The sequence below is a fragment of the Lygodium microphyllum genome, chromosome 11, assembly GCF_053477565.2.
Source record: "Lygodium microphyllum isolate KBCC chromosome 11, Lygodium_microphyllum_v1.1.10, whole genome shotgun sequence".
NCBI lineage: Eukaryota > Viridiplantae > Streptophyta > Polypodiopsida > Schizaeales > Lygodiaceae > Lygodium > Lygodium microphyllum.
The window spans coordinates 138,224,660-138,235,824 of record NC_141145.1 but is presented as its reverse complement, the minus strand read 5'-3'; positions in this window follow the sequence as shown (position 1 = coordinate 138,235,824).

Genomic DNA, 11,165 nt, shown 5'->3' with positions numbered 1-11,165 from the left:
GACATTCGATTCTTGGAATCAATCTAAAACCTGCAAATCAGACAAGAGGATAGAGCATTGATTTCTAGCCATTTTTTACCTTTCAGAGACACCCTAGCTTTAGAACATCCCAATAGATCCCCGGGCAAGTAGATAGGGTAATAGAATCGACTAGCTCGTGGATTAAGGCCCGATAGTCTAGGAGCAATTGGGTCACTGACCATACCCCAATAAAGGTCTAAACTGACAACTTGAAGCTGCTATCCTTCAGATCACACATCAAGAGTGCAGTAGGGGCCTAGAGTGGACCAATACAATGGCCACCGCTTGTACAGGAGGTGCAACTAGCCAAAATTGATTGAAGGGAGTGTAATCTACATTAATTATGATTGGATTCACACACTTCGTCACATAGACACTTGAAGTGCACAAGAAAATATAGAAAGCCTAATCTGGAACAAGTCCACTCTACTGCTCATATGTCCAGTTCATGCAATATTGTAAACTAATTTGTATGATAAGGAACACAGTAATGGACTCTAAGTAAGAAACGAACCCACTAATAGGAGCAATCCCCAAGAAGACGAATACAACCTTAGAACGAGAACCTAAAATAAATGATTGTGAAATGTCAAGTGAAAAAAAAGGGAAAGAGAACTTACATGATTAAGGATGTAGCTTTACTTAATCTAATCAACCTAATCGACACACTATTACTCAAGAAACCACCAACATGTCGAGAGCTAGCACCAACCCTAGAAATGACAAGCTCAACCTGGGAGAATTCTCAGCTGACATTCAACAAATCGTAAACTAGCACGATCTATGAACCAAAATGGTGCATCATGGTAGACCAACCAAGGACATCATAGCCAATTTTGAGGAAGAGAGAAAGTTGGCAACGAAAGCGCTACAAAGCATAGCCACCTACAACCAAGAGAAACAAGCTCAAAAATTAAGACAAGACATAGAAATGTGGGAGGTCTAGTGCATCTTAGCTCTTGCTAAATAGAACTAGGGCAGGGCCAAATGCTAAGAGGGAGAGAGTGCTACAAGCTCATCTTACACTAAGCGAGCTTTTCACCAAGTGATTCTTAGGTAATACAACTGCTACTGTAAAGCAAAGCAGAGTAGCTTAGCGACTACATTGATAGCTGGACTAGGAATCACACCAAATTCTAAGAGCCAAACTAAAATACCTACGGTTGCTAAAGCAACTCAACAAGTAAACAACATGGCAATGACATGTACAACTTTGTGAAGCAGTTAGAGAAAGTATGCTAGGCGAATGGCCTTACGGACCTTGCTCAATGAGCACAAGCTTCTAGACTTTGCCTAGAAGACAAAGGACAGAGTCTCTTCATCAATAGGTTCTCAGAAGCGGGATACTCTGACAACCTCATTGTCACATTGATGGATGTCAACCCAAAAGGGATAAGGAGAATATCCAAGACTACATCACCCATGTGCAAAGTCTCTTTAGGAGAATCCTAGTGTGGCACCAGAATGACCTAATGAATGAGTTGTCTCCACTATATTTATAAATGGAATTTGAAGTGAAGAGCTCTACAAGGCCTTGGTGAGCAACTCGAACCTGCAAAGGGACATGCTAGCTAGGGTCTTTAAAGAAGCCATATGCATGGATGACTTGCTCAAGGAGAGAAGCTCGAGAACCATGACCCGAGATGGTATACATCTAAATCCTCAGAGAGAGCTATGACCATTAGTAAGAGATCTAGCTAGAGCACACAAGACAACGGAAAGGGTGTTGACTAAGTTGGTGGACATGAAGCTAGTGTTGGCTAAGCTTTAAGAGATAATGAGAAGGCCCACATGACCTCACATGCAATGCAAAGTGCTTGGATCCTAGGTCAAGTCCATGTGCTAAATGCAATAGGTTTGGGCCACAACATGATGCATTGAAAATTTCCAAGATGATTTTCATACTCGCAACCATATTTTTAGCCATACTACCTAGGGAATAGGCCATCAAACTTTGGAACCGGAGCTCCATTAGCTCTCCCAACACCCAATGACTCAAAGAAATTTGTCCCTAGGATGGATATCAACCCTACAATGATATCTAGACCATCTAGATCCATTGTGACCCATCCATTGAGTGACACTCTGATACATTACATAGAGGAGTCAAACAAGGATAAAGCATATGTGAACCCTTACGTCTCATACGACAAAGAGGATAACTCCATCTTGATGGATTTTAGACTAGTGCCGATGATGGCGTTAGGTAAGCGAAGAGGTAGAGGTCTAGGAGGATAGAACCAAGAATCCATCGCATGTTAGACTTGTGGTCGCCAAGGGCATATCTCATCTCACTACCCCAAAAAGGAGCAAGCCAATCAAGACAAAGCTGACTTGAGATATCTAGAGTGTGGGATCATACACTTGTACGCTAAGTGCCCTAGGCAAAAATATTTGACTAGTTCAATAATCGTGCCATCTATACCTTTTGGACTATTTGGAATCAAGACACTTGATGGTGAGGCCACCCTCATTCCGTTGAACATCATGTCCCAAGCACAAATAAAGCAACCAATATCTCATTACCTGGAGCTAGAAACCTTGACGCAGCTTCAATAGGGAAGAAGAGTTGTAGAAGAAGGAGAAAGAGGATTGAGATGAAGGTTACACTTAAGACAGATAGTGCCACCACATTATCCAAGGGGAAGCAAGTCACAGATGCAAAAGCAAAAACATATGCTCCTAAGATGGTAGAAAAGGAGAATGCTAAGATTGGGGAGTATCCCTGTAGAGTCGAGGGAGCTCACACTCAACCGCCAAGGCCCACAAATCGCTTATTGTTCAAGCATTTAAAGCAAACACCTATGGCTATCTCTCACCTAGTTGATGTGTGTTCATTCCTATCGGGGTATAATGAGCTTACCTTGATGCCCAAACGAGTTGCCTCAGCACACCGATAGCTCCATGATTCGAGATGCCAGCTCAAACAACCCCAAGCCACCTTCAAGCTCCATCCTCCATATCCCTACACAAGACAAGATAATAGAAAAAGAGAGGACATGATGGAGAGCTTCTTCTCCTTGATCCCTCACCCTCACACACTCACTCCCTCACACTCTCACACTCCCTCTCTCAAGCACACACAAGTAAGCAATAAGAGAAGAGAATAAGAGAAGAAGGTTAGTCTACTTTACCACACACCAAAGAATGAGCTCCTCATTCATTTTTTGACTTTATATACAAAACCCTAGATTCCTTTTGGGCAATCATCCCCTTATCCCCTTTTTTACATGGCCATGGCTTAGGCCCTCTTTTCCATTGTCCTCCTATCTTCCTGGCTTCCTTCCTACCACCCATCTACTTTTACAATTTGCACAGGAGGGAGCTTGGCACTCTTTTACAAAAAAATTTGGGGGTGCCTCGCATTTAAAAATGCAATTTTGCCCCTTTGCCTTAGCTTTTAAGGCCGCCCTTTTGCTTTCGGTTGTTTCCCTTCCCGCTTCTTCGGTTGTGTCCAATTTCCTTTTGGGCCGCCTCTTTTGGCTCCCATCTTGTGCCTTTCCACTTTTTTTACTTTTTCTTGTGTTGAGGTTAACATTAAACCCCTCTTAGCCTAGTGCCAACACCATGGCACTAATGGGTAGTAGTTGAAAGGTGAGATGGGTGTAGCTAGATGGATTTTTTGAGTTTGTATATAAGCCCTTGCGGGGGATGGTGTTGAATGGATCGGCCCTTGAAATTGAAGATATAGTTGGTGCAAGTCCCTCCCTGACACTGACCTTGAGTGGATCTATCCCCTTGAAATTGAAGATCCTGTTGGACGGGTCCTTCTTGGAGAATAACAGATGGGTGGATTCTTTTTTGAAATTGACAATGGTGTTGGACAGATGCCTCCTCACACCCTCCGAGGTTACTATGGTGTGCACTTAACATGGCTTCTTCTTATTCCCTTCAAGTTGCCTTATCTCTTCCTATGTCTATGCAGACTTTACCACTTGCATAGGAGGAAACCTAGCATTCTTATAAAATGAATTACATTACACCTCATGCTTTCCTTGCAAGATCCTTTCGAGACTCTCCCTCATCCTTGAGAGAGACTTGCTAGAATATCTTGTGCTTTCTTTCGTCCTTGAGACAGAATCCTTCATCCTTGATAGGACCTCCCTCATCCTTGAGAGGACATTCTCAAAATATTCGAAGCTCCCCCATGTTTTTTTGGAGGTTTCCATCTCCTGCACTTTTCCTACCTGAGCAGAATGAGTTTCTTCATTCACTTTTTGACTTGGGATTCCTTGGTCTTCCTTTGCATTGTTTTGGCTGCATGGTGATACATTGGGCGACAATGGTCGTGGAAGTTGATGATGATAGGGTTTCATGGGGATCAGTCTTGGGAACCGAGAGTGAATTGAGTGGATGATGGGGCCTCCAAAGTTGATGGGTTGTAGCATTTGTATTTACCTAAAAATAAAAGAAGGTGCACTATCCGGGGGCATGTCTACCATACCATGTGGTGCATTGTGCTTGTGCTAGTGGAACCGAGAGTTGGGTGTTGTCCCACACTTGAGGACCTAATTTTTGCATAAGGGAGGTGTGGTGGACGTAGCTTAGGGGACGTGTTTTGAAAGTCCTACCATTGAGGTGCCCAAATGTGGAGTGGAAAAGCAAAATGGGCTAGGGGTTTAGGGACGGAGTTGGCCGCAATTGAGGCCATTGGACGTGCCTAACTTAAGAACCCCTAAGTGCAGTGACTGTGGCCAATATGGAGTTAACTACTTTTTCTTATGATTTCCTTCTCATTCATTTTTGTCTCTTATTTCTCTTTTTTTTCCTTTTTTTTGTTTGGAAATTACATAGTCATGATGAGAACTAATCTTCTTCATCTGTTAGGAGAGGGTGGAGTTGGAGGCTTACAAGATTTACTAAGGAATTGCCAGCTCTGCATGTACCCTTTGAGGTTCAGGCATACTTGGAGAGTGGTGGTGGAAAGAAATGGATGGTTGCAGCATGTGAAGCGGCTATCATTCATATCTTCCAAGAGGGCTAAGCAAAATCAAGGAAGTAGAGTGGCTCTAAAACCTAGGGGTTGTGCTGGCATCTGCAGGCTTGCTCCCAGGGCCCTGTATGCAATCCCTAGCTTCTTCTTTATGGAGTCAATGGCCTCCTCTTCCTCTGTTTGAGTGACATCTAGTAGTGTATTCAAGGAGGCGTGTTGCTTGGCTTCAAAACTCACTTGGGCGGTCTCTGCTCTGCTCTCAGCTAGCACTTTGTCCTTTTCCACCTGCGCGTGACGGCGTGCCAAAGCTTTGACTTTTCTCTCATTATTTCTCGCCCAGTCCTCTGCTCTCTTCTTCATTTCCTCAAGGCTTTCTCCTTGCCTTTGAGCCAATATCATCAATCTCTGCTCTTGTTCTTTGATCTCTCTTTGTAGCTTGTGTTGCTCCTCCTTCGAGGTTGCCTCTTGCTTCAAGTTCTTGATCTCCTCACCGTATCTATGCACCTTTTCCTCCCTTACCACCTCTAACTCTTTTATGGCTTTATGGACCTTTTCCATTTCCCCTTGCATGTCTTCATAGATCCCTATGAGCTTGTCATTATGGCATCACAGGCTCACTAGGGCTTGAGTCTCGTCATGTAGCCTTGCTTGCCACTCGGTTTCTGCTTCGTCCTTGGCTCATAGCTGCTCCTTCAGCTCACTTATCTTCTTTTATAGTCAACAGCTTGGCCGACCACTTGCATGTACTTTTGTAGATAGCATTGTTCGACAATCTACTTCACTACTTGTTCCTCCATGGCAACATTCTCCAAGTTCAAGACGTGATTGAACTTGAACTCACTAAAGGCCCTTGTTTCCATAGGAAGGCCATAATTTGCTTGCTCTTCTTTTGAAAATGACAACTTGCTAACTTTCTCTGCCATGTTGGGTGCCTGTCATGAAGCCATGTTCAACATTAGTGCTTTTCAAAACAATTATTTGCATAGGAAAAAGATCACATTCTTGTAGAATTGAAATGCTTCATTATAGGATTAAACTTCTCCCTCGAGCAATCCATACATTCCAAAATTTATGACCCTTTTTCTTAATCATGAACTACTTTTGATTTGTTTCCCTTTACTTTTGAATGGTGGCGAATCTTGTACAAGGATTGTTCTCTACGAGTATGGGCGATGACACACGTATAGGGATTATTCCAGCTTTGCGCTGAGGAGAGGGACCGGTGCTTCAGATCAATAATGAGTCAAGACAACAGGGGCCTCCATCGAGTTATATAAGCATCTAGAATTTGATGTAACGAAGGGCCTGAGGTGTATGAAGGAGAGGAGTTTACGTGGAGAGAACCGTGACAGGAGGAATATAGCATGACTTGCATGCTAATTGCAGGAAATAGCCGTGACCATGCAGGAGCTCAAGGATTGCTTGGAGCGCCGTATAAGCGATCCGACGATAGGTAATAAAGATAGAGAGAGCTACCAGCGTGTTCCAAGAAATTCGAAATTGGCCATATTCCTCATCAGACCGGCAAATTGCTTATTCACCACTCAATTTTACACAAATTCAAGCTACTAAGTGTAGTTTTTGTTTAGTATCGAATTATGCTCAACTACAAGAATTTGTTATTTTCTTATGGACCCGAATCTTTCAATGGGCATTGCTTTGTTTACATTGAATTTTGGAATAAGGTCTATTCCGAGTTACAAAGGTAAATCTATAAGTGGTTGTTGAGTGGTCGGTTGGTGTTATTGGGATTGTAAAAGTCTATTAATCTTATATTTTGAAGCTTAAAGGTATTTAGCAAGATTGTTGTGATCAGAGTTTGCAGTATGAGAGGCTAACACCAAGCCACAAACAGCTACCAACGCTCCTTTGCTTTCTTGTCTTGGATTGTGTGAGAGGCTTATTCTCGATCACCGCTCGTGATACAATGGCATGGGATCCTAACATGTGGTACATGTGGATCTCAGTGGAGGTATGTCAATACGAAATGCTATATATTTCCCTCATGTACTTTCTTGTGAGGGCATTGAAATGCTACGAAGGGGCCTCTACAATAAGAGAGTACAGGGAGAGTTACCTTACATAGACCTCTCAGTGTACATATTTTGAATTGGGAGAGATTCTTTTGCTAGGATATTTTCATGCTATAAGACAGGGCAAATAGTGTGACACATGCTTTTGAGGATCCAAGGTGACTACATGTGATGGATGCACAGGATGCACGCACAAGTACGGTTGATACTAGAGGAGATAGTAATCAATATGCCTAGTACCTACTAGAGCTAGCATTGCAACATCATCTCATGGTCTACAACGGAATGATGAAGTGGCCTAGATCATGAGCATTGATCTACTTTCAATCTACTAGATCCAACACAATGGATTATCTACTAGGCTCCATTGACACAATGGAACTAGTCAAAATTTTCAAACCCCCACCCAATTGGAGCGGATCATACCTACCTATCTCTCATCGATATCCACCTCCCCACACCCAGAGGTTCCAACCACCAACTGCACCCACAAGTTCAACCACTGCCCTTACCACACTCACTATGACATGATAAGGAGAGCAATAAATCATACACAACATGGACGAATAATGGATCACACATATATATGTGGAGCACTTCATTTACACAGTGGACATTTTGGCTTTTCTCCTTGCTTTCATGTTTAACAGGTCCCTAGTGGAAGGGTTCCCAAGCAAGTGGACCACGCATATCATTGTGCCTATCCACAAGTTTGCAGATCCCCTAGATCTTGATAACTACATGGTCATCATGGTGGGTGGCCCATTATATAGGATATATAGAGATACTAGTATGCAAAGAGAGGGAACTTGAGAAGAGCAGGATAGGCTAGATTTAAATAGGGGTTCCCTACACTTGACCACATACTCACATGGGGCCTGATTGAGCAAGCAAGAGCAAGAAGCAAAAGACTAGAATGCTGCTTTTGTGGATTTCCACAAAGACTTTAATATAGTTCCACAACATAGACTACTAAGGGTAATAGGCTGAGTGAGATACCCAAGAGGACTTCGAGGCATGGTCGCTAGCACCACCAAAGTGAAACAGGGATGCCCTCTCTCCCCTACACTTTTTGGACTCTAAATCAAGATAGAAAACCACATCACACATGAAGTAGAGAAGGTGGACATAACAAGTACATGCATATTTATAATGCTTTATATTGACATTGTTTTGGTCTTTGACTCATAGGAGGATCTGTAACATCTCCATAACCTTCATGAATTCTACACATAGCATGGATTGATAATTAATCCTAGGAAAACTAAAATCCTCATCTCCCAGACATCATCTCTAGTGAGGAGGAGACCAGTCTTCACTTTAGGAGCCTTGAACAAGTGGAGATTGTTGACTCGTCTCTAATTAAGTCTTGCATTCATTACATATGCTTTGAGATTCACAATGGCATAGGTAGCTAGAGATTGCCTTATATGAAGATATGCAACATTGGCCATGCTAGAGAGAGTACCATCATGTGCACTTCCATGACCCCCACACATGGAGATGGCTATTCGACACATTCATCACAACTCACATGCTTGGACCCCCAGCCTTGCTACATATTTATGAACATATGCTCCCACAAATGGTCCACAACAAATCATCAGTACCATGAGATCAATAGAGCATAATTGGTTGCATCCCCATGATGTTGGACGCCCCTTTTCAAGCCATCTTTATACATAGAGCACATGACATGCATAAACACCTAGGAGAGCCTTTGAGCCCTTTAGACAACTAGCTTAGGCTATATATAATGGCACAAGACTTCATGGTAAGCACGCGTCAAGGAGTGGCTCATAAGATATGGTATCAACATGAACCACTATTCCCCATTTTGTTATGATCTTGACTCCCCCTTCATACACCTCTCACATTGAGGAACATTGCCATGAGATAAAATCTTTACAAATATGATACTACAAGGACCACTTTGTGAGGACCATAGCATACAACTTCATAGAGAGATTTGAAATAACTAAACATATACATGCTAAAAGAGATGCAGGTAGCTATTGGCCAACTGAGCGTCTCGTCTCATCATCTCAAGACTGAGACTAGAAGAGTAGTACACATCCTTGGAACCAACATTCAAATCTACAAACCATGCTAGGAGGAGGTGGAGAAAAAAGGCATTACATTGACAAATGCAAGGCCTACAATACACTCCAAGCTAGGTAGCCCACACTATTTAGAGGAGACGCCTCCCTCAAACTTGTCATGTAGTCCACAATTTAGTGCCACTTGGGCTAGTTCCTAGTGGAGATTTAGAAAATCTACACATCATTACTCCATGCAAGCACTCTGTAGAGAGGGGGTGGCAATCGCAACCAATGATTTCTTCTGAATAATGACCACACACAAAACCTACACAAAGGGTGCGAGTGGGGAGAGCCAAAATTTTAGAGCAGCACATTGAACACGTGCAAGAGCACCAAACACAAGCTATACTAGAGAGAGATGAGGGAGATCCACCAACGACATGAGAAATATCTAATTTAAGGGATCATTCCAAGTGCTACACCCATATTATCTCATCAAGGATCATATCCAACCAAACATGGGATCCTGACCAAGTGGAGCTAGCTATCCATGTATTATATCCAACCATCTAGCTAGACATGTACTCCTTCATACATTCACCCCATTATCTTGTTGTATGCCTACATAGGCATTTTATTGTACATCACTTTAGCTTTTTTGCACAATGTATCACTAATTATCTTTTAGCATGTCACACTTCGATATCTAATGATGATCATCATTCTACATGGTGTTGTCTCATAGGCTATTTTAGGCCTCAACAAACATTAACCTCCCTCCCTCCCTCCCTCCCTCCCTCCCTCCCTCCCTCCCTCTCTCTCAACCCAACACGAGAGTTGTACCTTTGATACATTAATCACCCTAACATTCATGTATACCAATGTTGCTCGAGACTTAATCTCTATTATGGATGTAAAAGACATGGAGGGCATTGATTTTGATGATTCCGAAAGTTTTATACATTAAAAAATTAGAACCAAATGAGGTCATGGAAACTATAAGTAGTCCCTGCTCCCATGGTAGTTAAGGCTTTCTTCCATGCAATCATATATATCCATAGAGTATTGAGAGTTGACTACATACATGTGCCCCTATTCCTTGCTATTCTTTTGACAACCTTCACAAGGAGACCTACAATGTTCATTTGCATAGGTTACTACATGGATTAGGATCATGGTCTTTAGTTGGGTGTTGAATCGCCATGATATTACAATCTAAGATGTATCCACTATACAACTTGGCCTAAACCATGTGATCAAGATTGGAAATCTTACCTCCTAGACGGGCTTTATTATCAAACCAAACAACATGGAGGTGCTTATTATTTGGGATGTGAAGTGCCATAGGCCAACTACAGATCTTCTCACACTAGCTTTGAGTTGAGAGACATGCTTGTCAAGGATGAAGACAAAGCAAAACATCATCCACAAATACCCTAGCTACTAAATAGATAGTTTCATAGTGACTATCTTTTCCATGAGAGAATCTATCCTCTTTGGTGGACTATTGCCTTTCATAACTAAAAAATTCTTTGGATCTATCTTCACAAACTCCACAAACAATGGGGTTTGTTGGCCGCCCCTTTGCCTAGAGCAATTAGTATACATAAGCATATAACATGCACTGATAGATTTAGTTTAGGGCTTCGCCACTAGCATAGGCTCCATCATAAGTACACATAGCACCACTTGCTAGTAGAGAACTGCCAAAGGCGACCATTGACATAGCGATAGAGCTACATAAAATTAGGGAACTTTGTTTCATTGATGCCAACATTGTTGTGTTTGAGAACATCCAAGCATCCACACTACCATCACATATACAAATGCATGCTAAACTAATAATGATAGGTTACAAACATTACAAGATTTTATCTACCATGTATGAGTAAAACTTTTCTCGAGTAGAATGCTTGTATCTAAGTCATTTAAAATCTCTTACTGTTATTTGATGAGGCAAGGATTATCTTGTGCTCCCTAGTTTCAAGCCTGTTATAGATTGGTTATCAAATATCCTTAAAAACGAGGGGCATTGCTTTTTGTGTTTATCCAACCATGTACAAATAAAAGAAAAAAATAGGTAAATCTTCATATGAGCCAATTAGTATTTAGTGGTTGTTAAGGTCAAGTTACGTC